This window comes from Pelophylax lessonae (genome assembly GCF_965119305.1).
Source record: "Pelophylax lessonae genome assembly, chromosome: 10".
NCBI classification, from domain to species: Eukaryota; Metazoa; Chordata; class Amphibia; order Anura; family Ranidae; genus Pelophylax; species Pelophylax lessonae.
The window spans coordinates 1,555,888-1,569,577 of NC_138777.1; the positions used below are offsets into that span (position 1 = coordinate 1,555,888).

At 54.9% G+C, this 13,690-nt stretch overlaps 1 protein-coding gene and 1 long non-coding RNA gene across 9 annotated transcripts in view; both read left to right on the forward strand.

Moving 5' to 3' along the window:
• Positions 1-13,690, forward strand: part of SOX6 (SRY-box transcription factor 6) — a 548,208-nt gene that overhangs the window by 408,458 nt on the left and 126,060 nt on the right. The window lies entirely within an intron of this gene.
• Positions 1-13,690, forward strand: part of LOC309565057 — a 654,865-nt gene that overhangs the window by 295,937 nt on the left and 345,238 nt on the right. The gene's annotated exons all lie outside the window — the stretch shown is intronic.

The following is a 13,690-nucleotide window of genomic DNA, read 5'->3' on the forward strand; positions in this document are numbered from 1 at the left end:
AGGCCATTAAAGTCCCTAAAAAACAGCCGATCGTCTCCGGGTTTGGGGCCCATTTACAGGACTGTGTTGGGGTAACATGGGGGATGTGCGTTACATGCGGCGTCGTTCTTAGCAAACCCCAATGCCTCCGCAGCACCCGCACTGCATCACCCACAGCACTGCAGCACCCGCACTGCAGCACCCGTACTGCAGCACCCGCAGCACCCGCACTGCATCACCCGCAGCACTGCAGCACCCGCAGCACCACAGCACCCGCAGCACCACAGCACCCGCACAACAAAGGTCGCTCGCTGCAGTGAGACGCTTCAGAAAAAAATACCGTATTTTGTTTTCACACATTTTGGGTGCAGCCGGGTTCTGATTATTTTCAATACGCCACGAGAATCGCCAGACCACAAAAATGTGAATGAGCCCCAAAACAAAGAAGATCCAAATTCATTGTATTGTGGATGATATAATGATGACAGATGACATTATTACAAAGTAACGAGCGGCACTCGCAGATTCCGATTGTCACGCGGCGTTCGCTCTTCTCCACGGGGCGATGAGTTCAGAGGTGACCGGGAATGGCGGGGGTTCAGAGGTGACCCAGAATGGCAGGGGTTCAGAGGTGACCCAGAATGGCGGGGGTTCAGAAGTGACCGGGAATGGCGGGGGTTCAGAGGTGACCCAGAATGGTCGGGGTTCAGAGGTGACCTGGAATGGCGAGGGTCCAGAGGTGACCCGGAATGACGGGGGTTCAGAGGTGACCCAGAATGGTCGGGGTTCAGAGGTGACCCAGAATGGTCGGGGTTCAGAGGTGACCCAGAATGGCGGGGGTTCAGAGGTGACCGGGAATGGTGAGGGTTCAGAGGTGACCCGGAATGGCGAGGGTTCAGAGGTGACCCGGAATGGCGGGGGTTCAGCGGTGACCTGGAATGGCGGGCGTTCAGAGGTGACCCGGAATGGTGAGGGTTCAGAGGTGACCCGGAATGGCGGGGGTTCAGAGGTGACCCGGAATAGCGGGGGTTCAGAGGTGACCCGGAATAGCAAGGGTTCAGAGGTGATCCGGAATGGCGGGGGTTCAGAGGTGACCTGGAATGGCGGGGGTTCAGAGGTGATCCGGAATGGCGGGGGTTCAGAGGTGACCCGGAATAGTGAGGGCTCAGAGGTGACCGGGAATGGCGGGGGTTCAGAGGTGACCCGGAATGGCGAGGGTTCAGAGGTGATCCGGAATGGCGGGGGTTCAGAGGTGACCCGGAATGGCGAGGGTTCAGAGGTGACCCGGAATGGCGAGGGTTCAGAGGTGACCCGGAATGGCGAGGGTTCAGAGGTGACCCGGAATGGCGAGGGTTCAGAGGTGACCCGGAATGGCGAGGGTTCAGAGGTGACCCGGAATGGCGGGGGTTCAGAGGTGACCCGGAATGGCGGGGGTTCAGAGGTGACCCGGAATGGCGGGGGTTCAGAGGTGACCCGGAATGGCGAGGGTTCAGAGGTGATCCGGAATGGCGGGGGTTCAGAGGTGACCCGGAATGGCGAGGGTTCAGAGGTGACCCGGAATGGCGAGGGTTCAGAGGTGACCCGGAATGGCGAGGGTTCAGAGGTGACCCGGAATGGCGAGGGTTCAGAGGTGACCCGGAATGGCGAGGGTTCAGAGGTGACCCGGAATGGCGGGGGTTCAGAGGTGACCCGGAATGGCGGGGGTTCAGAGGTGACCCGGAATGGCGGGGGTTCAGAGGTGACCCGGAATGGCGGGGGTTTCGGAGTGACTCTGTCGAGTGAAGTAAATTCTGCATCCGGAAAGATGAAGAAACAAATGTTATTTTGGAGGAGAGCGAACGTTCCGCTGTTCTATTACAGCCAGAAAGTCGTCTAGATCAGCTGAACGGGAGAAATCGCTGCGTCCAGCAAGTTCCAGTCACGGCTCAGCGGCGCGCCACTGATTGCACAAAGACCTCCTTATAATACTTTGATTTTCCGGAGAAATGAATTCAGGAAAATACTGGAACCTGTTTATTTTCTTACCTGACCCCGGTGAACCATCCCCGGAGATCGCCTCATTGGGTCAATTAAGAAAATGTGTACAGTGGCTGCGCTGTGCGACCTTCGCTGCTCGCCATTCCGGAGATTTCACTGATCAGCACGACGCAAACCAACGCTAAAACCGGCTTTCTTGTTGGTGCTTCACCATCTCCGCCGACACCGAGCCGGCCATAGGAATCCACAGTCCATGGGAAACCTTTTATTATAATTTGTTACATTGTATTATTATTATTATTCAGAATTTATATTATTATTTCATATTTATTATTATTAGACTTTGTTTTGCTATAAACAGAACAGACAGAAAAAATAAACGTTATCTCCTCCGAGAACTGAATATTAAATTCCTACAGAGTGTAAGGCTCGGTTCACACTGGGGCAGTGGCGACCTATCCATTGGAGGCGCAGTGGAACCACCCCACCCATGCATCGGGCCCCCTAATCTACATGCAGGGCGCCGGACGCATGGATTCCAATGAGGTTTTTTTTTTTTTTGAAGCACGAGGCTCTAATGGGCTACAAAAATAAGTGGGCTCGGGGCGCAGATTGGCCGAAAGGAGAAGCCATGCCATTGGCCAAGGAGGAGGGAGGAGACTCAGGAGACTGAGGGGGAAGCCGCCGCCGCTGCTGCTGCCTGCCCTCCACATGTGCAGGGTGAGTGAGTGAGCCGGCGGCCGGTGGGGGGGTATGGTGTGCAGGCTGATGTGGTCCAGGCTGGGGGGGTAGAGGTATGGTGTGGTCCATCTGCCGCCCCCCCCCACCCCCGACCCATGGAGCACCAGCCGCCCCTGCACTGGGGTAGCTTCAAAGTCGTCCGACTCTGAAGCCACCCCATGCAGAGTGACTTGCAAATGAATTCTCTAATAGAAGTCAATGCAAGTCACTCCGAAGTCGCCCCCAAGTAGTGCAGGAACCTTGAGTCGCTCCGATTAGAACGAATCCATTGCACCGAATGGAGCGCGACTTGTCAGTCGCCTGACAAGTTGCCCCAGTGTAAACCGGGACTAAGAGCTGGATCACATATATACGATGACAGACATCACATGTGATTCACAACGCACTGCTCTGCAAATCACATGCGATGTCTGTGCGATGCGAATTCAGCCATACAGATTGTAACAGATTGTACGGCTGAATTTGGATTGCATTCGGACACAACTCGCACAGGACCCTTTTTTAGGTCCGCACCAGAATTGGATAACCTATGCGATCCGATTCATGTCCAAACTGACAGTTCACACTGCGATAAGCGAACTGATCTGGGGGTGTTGTTAAAGGGTAACTCCGCTTTTGTGGAGAAAAAAAAGTAGCAAAAAAAAAGAAAAAACAATATACCGTATACAAGGGTCCCAGGGCAAGAAACCACGAAGGGCCGCCCCGGACCCCTGGCCGAGGCCCTTCCCTTCAAGCCTGGGGCTCTTCCCACTGATCCTGGGGCCATTTACTCTCGTTGGGGGGGTCCTTTATTACGGTTCCACAACGGGCCCCCTTCCTGCCATCTTGGGGCCTCCCCACGGTGGTGGAATGCCAGGGCCCGGTCACAAGTGTGACCTTTGCGATCCTGGAAGTTCACCCACTTGTGTCAGTGGTTTTGATTTTTTGGTATTTTAATTGTATTATTTTTTATCATTTATTTTATTTTTTTACAATGTCACTGACAATTCCATTCAGAAAAGGAAGGAGCTGGTAAATTACATATTTACCGACCCTTCCTGGTTCTCTATTGTGACACATCCCCTGCAGCAGTCGGCAGGAGAGGGGAGGCAGCACAGTGAGGGGGACCAGTGGAGCACACAGGGACTCCTGGCCTGCAGATTTTGTGTATTCCGGTACGGCGGGCTCCTGGCCTGCAGATGTTGCGTATTCCGGTACAGCGGGCTCCTGGCCTGCAGATGTTACGTATCCCGGTACGGTGGGTTCCTGGCCTGCAGATGTTACGTATCCCGGTACGGCGGGCTCCTGGCCTGCAGATGTTATGTATTCCGGTATGGCGGGCTCCTGGCCTGCAGATGTTATGTATTCCGGTACGGCGGGCTCCTGGCCTGCAGATGTTGCGTATTCCGGTACAGCGGGCTCCTGGCCTGCAGATGTTACGTATCCCGGTACGGTGGGTTCCTGGCCTGCAGATGTTACGTATCCCGGTACGGCAGGTTCCTGGTCTGCAGATGTTACGTATCCCGGTACGGCAGGTTCCTGGCCTGCAGATGTTACGTATCCCGGTACGGCGGGTTCCTGGCCTGCAGATGTTACGTATCCCGGTACAGCGGGCTCCTGGCCTGCAGATGTTACGTATCCCGGTACGGTGGGTTCCTGGCCTGCAGATGTTACGTATCCCGGTACGGTGGGTTCCTGGCCTGCAGATGTTACGTATCCCGGTACGGCGGGTTCCTGGCCTGCAGATGTTACGTATCCCGGTACGGCGGGTTCCTGGCCTGCAGATGTTACGTATCCCGGTACGGTGGGTTCCTGGCCTGCAGATGTTACGTATCCCGGTACGGCGGGCTCCTGGCCTGCAGATGTTATGTATTCCGGTATGGCGGGCTCCTGGCCTGCAGATGTTACGTATCCCGGTACGGTGGGTTCCTGGCCTGCAGATGTTACGTATCCCGGTACGGTGGGTTCCTGGCCTGCAGATGTTACGTATCCCGGTACGGCGGGTTCCTGGCCTGCAGATGTTACGTATCCCGGTACGGCGGGTTCCTGGCCTGCAGATGTTACGTATCCCGGTACGGTGGGTTCCTGGCCTGCAGATGTTGCGTATCCCGGTGCGGCGAGCTCCTGGCCTGCAAATGTTATGTATCCCGGTATGGCAGGTTCCTGGCCTGCAGATGTTACATATCCCGGTACGGCGGGCTCCTGGCCTGCAGATGTTACATATCCCGGTACGGTAGGCTCTTGGCCTGCAGATGTTACATATCCCGGTACGGCGGGCTCTTGGCCTGCAGATGTTGCGTATCCCGGTATGGCAGGTTCCTAGCCTGCAGATGTTACATATCCCGGTATGGCAGGCTCTTGGCCTGCAGATGTTATGTATCCCGGTACGGCGGGCTCTTGGCCTGCAGATGTTACGTATCCCGGTAGGGCAGGCTCCTGGCCTGCAGATGTTATGTATCCCGGTACCGTAGGCTCTTGGCCTGCAGATGTTACGTATCCCGGTAAGGCGGGCTCCTGGCCTGCAGATGTTATGTATCCCGGTACGGCGGGCTCTTGGCCTGCAGATGTTACGTATCCCGGTACGGCAGGCTCTTGGCCTGCAGATGTTACGTATCCCGGGATGGCGGGCTCCTGGCCTGCAGATGTTACGTATCCCGGTACGGCAGGCTCTTGGCCTGCAGATGTTACATATCCCGGTACGGCAGGCTCTTGGCCTGCAGATGTTACGTATCCCGGGATGGCGGGCTCCTGGCCTGCAGATGTTACGTATCCCAGTAAGGCGGGCTCCTGGCCTGCAGATGTTACGTATCCCGGTAAGGCGGGCTCCTGGCCTGCAGATGTTACGTATCCCGGTACGGCAGGCTCTTGGCCTGCAGATGTTACGTATCTCGGTGCGGCAGGCTCCTGCCCTGCAGATGTTACGTATCCCGGTGCGGCGGGCTTCTGGCCTGCAGATGTTACGTATTCGGTGCGGCGGGCTTCTGGCCTGCATATGTTTCGTATCCCGGTGCAGCAGGCTCCTGGCCTGCAGATGTTACGTATCCCGGTGCAGCGGGCTCCTGGCCTGCAGATGTTACGTACCCCCGTGCGGCAGGCGTGACGCAACGTGTGCACTATAGACGGCTCTCTAGCCCTTCGCTGGCCATTAATGCGTTCCTCTCCTGTGAGACGGCAATCAGAACAAAGTGCAGAGTCAGGACGGCGCTGCCGGCGGCGGCGGTATAATTGAAGACGTGAAGCGTGAAGTGACTCCGGAATGAACATTCTGCACTTCCACATTTTCTCCCTTTTCTGTTTTTTCACCCAGATGTCAGTAAAGTGTCACCGAGCCGCACATCCCCCGCAGATCACAATCCACCAATCGACATTGATGATGATTGATTGCTCCTCCAGGGAAACACCTCTCCATCTCTCTCCTCTCCTAGACTGACACCGCTTCCTCTGATGTCACCGCACACTGTGAGCTTCTCACCATGTGCATTAGAAGCTGCAGCCAGTCAGATGGAACCCCGCCTCATTTCCTGGCTTGAGGACGTCCAGCATCATCTAGCCCAGTGATGGCGAACCTTGGCACCCCAGATGTTTTGAAACAACATTTCCCATGATGCTCAACTACACTGCAGTCATGGGAAATGTAGTTCCAAAACATCTGGGGTGCCAAGGTTCACCATCACTGATAGCCCTTTCCTCCCCAGCCTGACTGTTCCTGGCCCCACCCCTTTCATTCATACATTCAGTTCTTTTAGTCACAGGGGCTCAGCATCACTTGTGGGCGTTGCCTAGGAACACCCAACCATCAAGGCATTTTGATGTTTGCATAACTCCTCCCACTGCTTGCTGTAGGGCTGAGGGCTCTTGCAAGTACTGAGGTCGGGGGTGGGATGTTATCAGGAAGCTATGTACCGCCCCCTGCCAGCCCCTCCCACCAGCCATGATCTGCCTGCATTGCATAGAGAAGCACAGAGACCCAGTGATGATGTCACTGGGTGTAAAATAAGGCATGCAATGAAAATGGAAAAGTTGTATTTAAACGTGTCATTAGCACGTTGGTGAAGGGGGAGGGGAGCTCACTTGGCATTTTATCCTTGAGATCAGTGTGAAGACATCTTTGCTGACCTCGGCCGGCCTCTACCTCTATGATATTTATATTCCGTTATCTTATTATTGGGATTTTCTTCTCTCTTCTGAAGAACTGAGATAGGATGATGTCACTCAGGTCAGAGAGTTCGCAGCGAGCGCACGCCATTCACCGTTCACAGAGGTCAGCGCGTAATTTCCATCACAGAACGATTATTTATAAATATGAAATCACAGAGATTCCAGGCCTGGCCCCTGCGGAACCCTCACGCATCATTTCCCCCCTACAGGACCCTCTGCCCCCCCCACGTCATTTCCCCCCTACAGGACCCTCTGCCCCCCCCACGTCATTTCCCCTCTACAGGACCCCCCCCACGTCATTCCCCCTCTACAGGACCCCCTGCCCCCCCCCACATCATTTCCCCTCTACAGGACCCCCTGCTCCCCCCACATAATTTCCCCTCTACAGGACCCCCCCCACGTCATTTCCCCCCTACAGGACCCTCAGCCCCCCCCCACGTCATTTCCCCTCTACAGGACCCTCTGCCCCCCCCACGTCATTTCCCCCCTACAGGACCCTCCACCCCCCCATGTCATTTCCCAGCTACAGGACCCTCTGGTCATTTCCAAGCTACAGGACATTCCGCCCCCCCCACATCATTTCCCAGCTACAGGACCCTCAGCCCCCCCCTTGTCATTTCCCCCTATAGGACCCTCCGCCCCCCCACGTGATTTCCCCCTCTACAGAACCCTCCACCCCTTCCCCACATCATTTCCCCTCTACAGGACCCTCTGACCCCCCATGTAATTTCCCCTCTACAGGACCCTCCGCCCCTTCCCCATGTCATTTCCCCTTTACAGGACCCTCTGCCTCCCCCCCACGTCATTTCCCCATATAGGACCCTCCGCCCCCCCAACGTGATTTCTCCTCTACAGGACTCTCCGCCCCTTCCCCACATCATTTCCCCTCTACAAGACCTTCCACCCCCCATGTCATTTCCCCTCTACAGGACCCTCCGCCCCCTTCCACGTCATTTCCCCCTATAGGACCCTCCGCCCCCCCACATCATTTCCCCTCTACAGGACCCTCCACGTCATTTCCCCCTATAGGACCCTCCGCCCCCCCCACGTCATTTCCCCTCTACAGGACCCTCCGCCCCCTCCATGTAATTTCCCCCATAGGACCCTCCGCCCCCCCACGTCATTTCCCCTCTACGGGACCTTCGCCCCCCACGTCATTTCCCCTCTACAGGACCCTCTGCCGCCCCACGTCATTTCCCCTTTACAGGACCCTCCGTCCCCTCCATGTAATTTCCCCCATAGGACCCTCCGTCCCCCCACGTCATTTCCCCTTTACAGGACCCTCTGCTCCCCCCCCCACGTAATTTCCCAGCTACAGGACCCTCTGCCCCCCACGTCGTTTCCCAGCTACAGGACCCTCCCCCCCCCCCACGTCATTTCCCCTCTATGGGACCCTCTACCCCCCACGTAATTTCCCCTCTACAGGACCCTCTGCCCCCCCATGTCATTTCCCCCTATAGGACCCTCCGCCCCCCACGTCATTCCCCTCTAAAGGACCCTCTGCCCCCCCACGTAATTTCCCCTCTACAGGACCTTCCGGCCCCCCATGTCATTTACCCTCTACAGGACCCTCTGCCCCCCCACATCATTTCCCCTCTACAGGACCCTCCGCCCCCCCCCCCACGTCATTTCCCCTCTACAGGACCCTCTCCCCACACATAATTTCCCCTCTACAGGACTCAAAGCCCCCCCCCCCCCATCCCCGCAGAGCCCTCAATCATCATTTCCCCTCCACATATCTGATATCACTTTGTGTAATTTTATAAAACTTTATCTCATTTTGTATCATTTGATGTCACTTTAGAAGTGAGATTTTGGCTATAAAATTAAATCCATATAAAAATCTCATAAATTATAAAGTAAGAGGATTGGATTATAAACTGAGACTGACCGAGGGAGCCCTGAGATCCAGAGGGGGACAATCCAGACCTCTAATATACCGGTTACATTTCAAAGGTGGAATGGAGAGGAGATGGGAGGGAGGAGGAAAGGGGGTAAGAAAGAAGGGGAGAGAGAGAGAGGGGGAGAGATAGGACAAAGGGGGAGAAGAGAGGGGGTGGGGGAGAGGAGAGGGGGGGATAAAGAAAAGGAGAATGGGAAGAGTGAGAAACAGAGGAGGGGGGAAGAAGAGAGGGGAGGGGACAGAGAGAGGAGAGGAGGGAGAGAGAGGAGAGATGGAGAGAGAAGAGGGAAGAAGGGGAGGGAGAGGAGAAAGGGGGGAAGAGAGAGAGGAGGGGGGGGGAAGAGGAGTGGAAATGGGGATGGGGAGATAGTAGAAGGGGGAGGAGAGGAGAAGGGGGAAGAGAGAGGAGAAAGGGGGATGAAAGAGAGGAGAGATGGAAAAGTGAGGAGAGGAGAGGGGAAGAGAGAGGAGAAAGGGGTAAGAGAGAGAGAAGGGGGGTGAAGAGGAGTGGAAATGGGTGAGGGGGGGGGGGGATAGTAGAAGGGGAGAGAAGAGAGGAGGGAGGGGGGAACGAAGAGAAGAGGAGAGAAGAGAGGAGGGAGGAGAGACAGGAGAGATGGAGAGAGAAGAGGGAAGAAGGGGGGGGGGTGGAGAGGGGGAAGAGAGAGGAGAAAGGGGGGAAGAGAGAGAGGAGGGGGGTGAAGAGGAGTGGAAATGGGGGGGGGAGATAGTAGAAGGGGGAGGGGAGGAGAGGCGAAGGGGGAAGAGAGAGGAGAGGGGGAAGAGAGCGAGGAGAAAGGGGGATGAAAGAGAGGAAAGATGGAAAAGCGAGGACGCCGAGAAGAGGAGAGGGGGGAGAGAGAGGAGAAAGGGCAAAGAGAGAGAGAGAGAGAAGGGAGAGGAGAGGGGAAAGAGAGAGGAGAAAAAGAAGAGGAGAGGTGGAAAAGAGAGGAGAGAGAGAGAAGAGAGAGGAGAAAGGGGAGAGGGTGAAGAGGAGTGGAATCGGGTGAGGGGGGGGGGGATAGTAGAAGGGGAGAGAAGAGAGGAGGGAGGGGGGGGGGAAGAAGAGAATGGGAGAGGGAGAGCAGGAGGGGGGAGAGAGAGGAGGGAGGAGAGACAGGAGAAGGGGAGAGAAGAGAGATTAGGGGGGGAAAGGAGAGCAGGGGAGAGTAAAAAAGGAGAATGGGAAGAGAGAGGAGGGAAGAGGAGAGGGGGTGGACAGATAGATGAAAGGAGAGGGGAGAGATGGGTGCTGTTGGGGGTGGGGTGGGGGGAATCCAAGGAAAGGGAATGTCCCTTCACTGTCTGCCCTGCATAGATAAGAAGGGGGCGGGGCTGTGACACCACAGATCATTTCTTGGCGCTCTCCCAGGCTGGACACAAACTGAACTTTTTCTTCTACCAAACTGATGAAAACAAACAGCTGACGCTGCTGAGCCCCCGCCCCCTCTGCGTCTTATTGGCTGTTGTGCTCGGCGTGGATCTCTCCTTTAAGTGCGATATTAGAAATGGTTGATGGATGAGGTTTCTTTGTCACTCGGCAAACATTTTGGAAATTTTGCCGTGTTTTATTTCCTGCCGTTTATTATCCTTTTATTTATTTATTTTTTCTTTCTGCCGCAGTTAGTCCCATCTGCCGCCGTCCTATCAGGGGCGGGCTCGGCGGGTAACAATGTAACATGTCTTCATTAAGTTTACAGACAATAATAAAATGTCTTGCGGCTGCTGACAGGCTCTGTTTGTCTGCGTTTCTGCGTTTTATTCTTTCGGCGGGATTGGTATTCTTGACGCAGTGCGTTCCCTCGTTTCTGGCGAATACGGTATCCCATCAAGTCATAAAGTGTCAGCGAGAGGCGCGAGCCGCTAATGGAGGGAGAAATTAGTTTTATTTCTTGCAATGATGTCGCAGTTTTACTGTAAATCTCACGCCATCTGCGTTATCGCCGAGTATTTAATATTCCGCCTCCGCCGCCACCGCCGGCTGTAAAATGTTTCTTATAATGCACAGACTTTACAATTTGTTACCATTTTAAATATAAAAATGAGAGGTAAAAAAAACCTGAGAAAAATCGGAGAAATGGCGAGCGACCGACATTCGTCATTCTCACGAAAATACACAAAAAAAAAGTTCCTGAAAGTGGAAAACCTAAAGAGGAACTCCGGAGAAATCTAAGAACCGCCAGCTGGGACCGCATCCAGATCTTTATAGATACAGCTAATACAATACCTGACACCTGTCCTTATATTACCCCCCCCACCATTCACTGACACCTGTCCTTATATTACCCCCCCCCCACCATTCACTGACACCTGTCCTTATATTACCCCCCCCCCCCACCATTCACTGACACCTGTCCTTATATTACCCCCCCCACCATTCACTGACACCTGTCCTTATATTACCCCCCCCCACCATTCACTGACACCTGTCCTTATATTACCCCCCCCACCATTCACTGACACCTGTCCTTATATTACCCCCCCCCCACCATTCACTGACACCTGTCCTTATATTACCCCCCCCCCCCACCATTCACTGACACCTGTCCTTATATTACCCCCCCCACCATTCACTGACACCTGTCCTTATATTACCCCCCCCACCATTCACTGACACCTGTCCTTATATTACCCCCCCCACCATTCACTGACACCTGTCCTTATATTACCCCCCCCCCACCATTCACTGACACCTGTCCTTATATTACCCCCCCCCCCACCATTCACTGACACCTGTCCTTATATTACCCCCCCCACCATTCACTGACACCTGTCCTTATATTACCCCCCCCCACCATTCACTGACACCTGTCCTTATATTACCCCCCCCCCCCACCATTCACTGACACCTGTCCTTATATTACCCCCCCCACCATTCACTGACACCTGTCCTTATATTACCCCCCCCCCACCATTCACTGACACCTGTCCTTATATTACCCCCCCCCCCACCATTCACTGACACCTGTCCTTATATTACCCCCCCCACCATTCACTGACACCTGTCCTTATATTAACCCCCCCCCACCATTCACTGACACCTGTCCTTATATTACCCCCCCCCCCACCATTCACTGACACCTGTCCTTATATTACCCCCCCCACCATTCACTGACACCTGTCCTTATATTACCCCCCCCCCCACCATTCACTGACACCTGTCCTTATATTACCCCCCCCACCATTCACTGACACCTGTCCTTATATTACCCCCCCCACCATTCACTGACACCTGTCCTTATATTACCCCCCCCACCATTCACTGACACCTGTCCTTATATTACCCCCCCCACCATTCACTGACACCTGTCCTTATATTACCCCCCCCACCATTCACTGACACCTGTCCTTATATTACCCCCCCCCCCCACCATTCACTGACACCTGTCCTTATATTACCCCCCCCCCCCACCATTCACTGACACCTGTCCTTATATTACCCCCCCCACCATTCACTGACACCTGAGCTTATATTACCCCCCCCCCACCACCATTCACTGACACCTGTCCTTATATTACCCCCCCCACCATTCACTGACACCTGTCCTTATATTACCCCCCCCCCACCATTCACTGACACCTGTCCTTATATTACCCCCCCCACCCACCATTCACTGACACCTGTCCTTATATTACCCCCCCCACCCACCATTCACTGACACCTGTCCTTATATTACCCCCCCCCCACCCACCATTCACTGACACCTGTCCTTATATTACCTCCCCCCACCATTCACTGACTCCTGTCCTTATATTACCTCCCCGCCATTCACTGACACCTGTCCTTATATTACCCCCCCCCACACCATTCACTGACACCTGTCCTTATATTACCCCCCCCCCCGCCATTCACTGACACCTGTCCTTATATTACCCCCCCCCCCCCCGCCATTCACTGACACCTGTCCTTATATTACCCCCCCCCCCCCGCCATTCACTGACACCTGTCCTTATATTACCTCCCCACCATTCACTGACACCTGTCCTTATATTACCCCCCCCACCATTCACTGACACCTGTCCTTATATTACCCCCCCCCCCCCGCCATTCACTGACACCTGTCCTTATATTACCCCCCCCCCACCTTTCACTGACACCTGTCCTTATATTACCCCCCCCCCCACCATTCACTGACACCTGTTCTTATATTACCTCCCCACCATTCACTGTCCTGTTATTATGGCACTTCCAGACACTGGTATCATTCTAACATGTTTGAGGTATTGGGGGCTGTAAGGAGAAAGGTAATGGTCCAGGAAGGGCTGGAGGGGCTGTGTTGGCGCTGGTAGGGGTGGATCTGCAGAGTCTCACACAGATCAGCCCCTGCTGCACCTTCTGACTTGCCACAAAGTTACAATGTACAGCCTGATCACTGTGGGAGTGGAGGCAGAGGAAATGACTCCTCCTCCTTCTACAAAGTTACAATGTACAGTCTGATCGCTGGGGGAGGGGAGACTGAGGAAATGGTCCTTCCGGCCTGCAGCAGACTGATGACATAATTTCAGCCTAGACACAGTCACTGATTGGAGCTCACAAACAGCTTTTTTTTTTTCCAATATCAATGTTGTTGCTGCTTGCAGATTTAGGATCGTAGAGGGCTGCGGTTCTGGGTTTGGGGTGAGGAAAGGGGGGGTTGAGGGTTTGGGGTGAGGAAGGGGGGGGGTTGGGGGTTTGGGGCGAGGAAGGGGGGTTGGGCGAGGAAGGGGGGGTTGGGGGTTTGGGGCGAGGAAGGGGGAGGGAGTTTGGGGCGAGGAAGGGGGGGTTGATGGTTTGGGGCGAGGAAGGGGGGGTTTGAGATGAGGAAGGGGGGTTGAGGGTTTGGGGTGAGGAAGGGGGGGTTGAGGGTTTGGGGTGAGGAAGGGGGGGTTGAGGGTTTGGGGTGAGGAAGGGGGGGTTGTGGGTTTGGGGTGAGGAAGGGGTGGTGGGGGGATGGAGTTGTCAGCCAGGAGCAG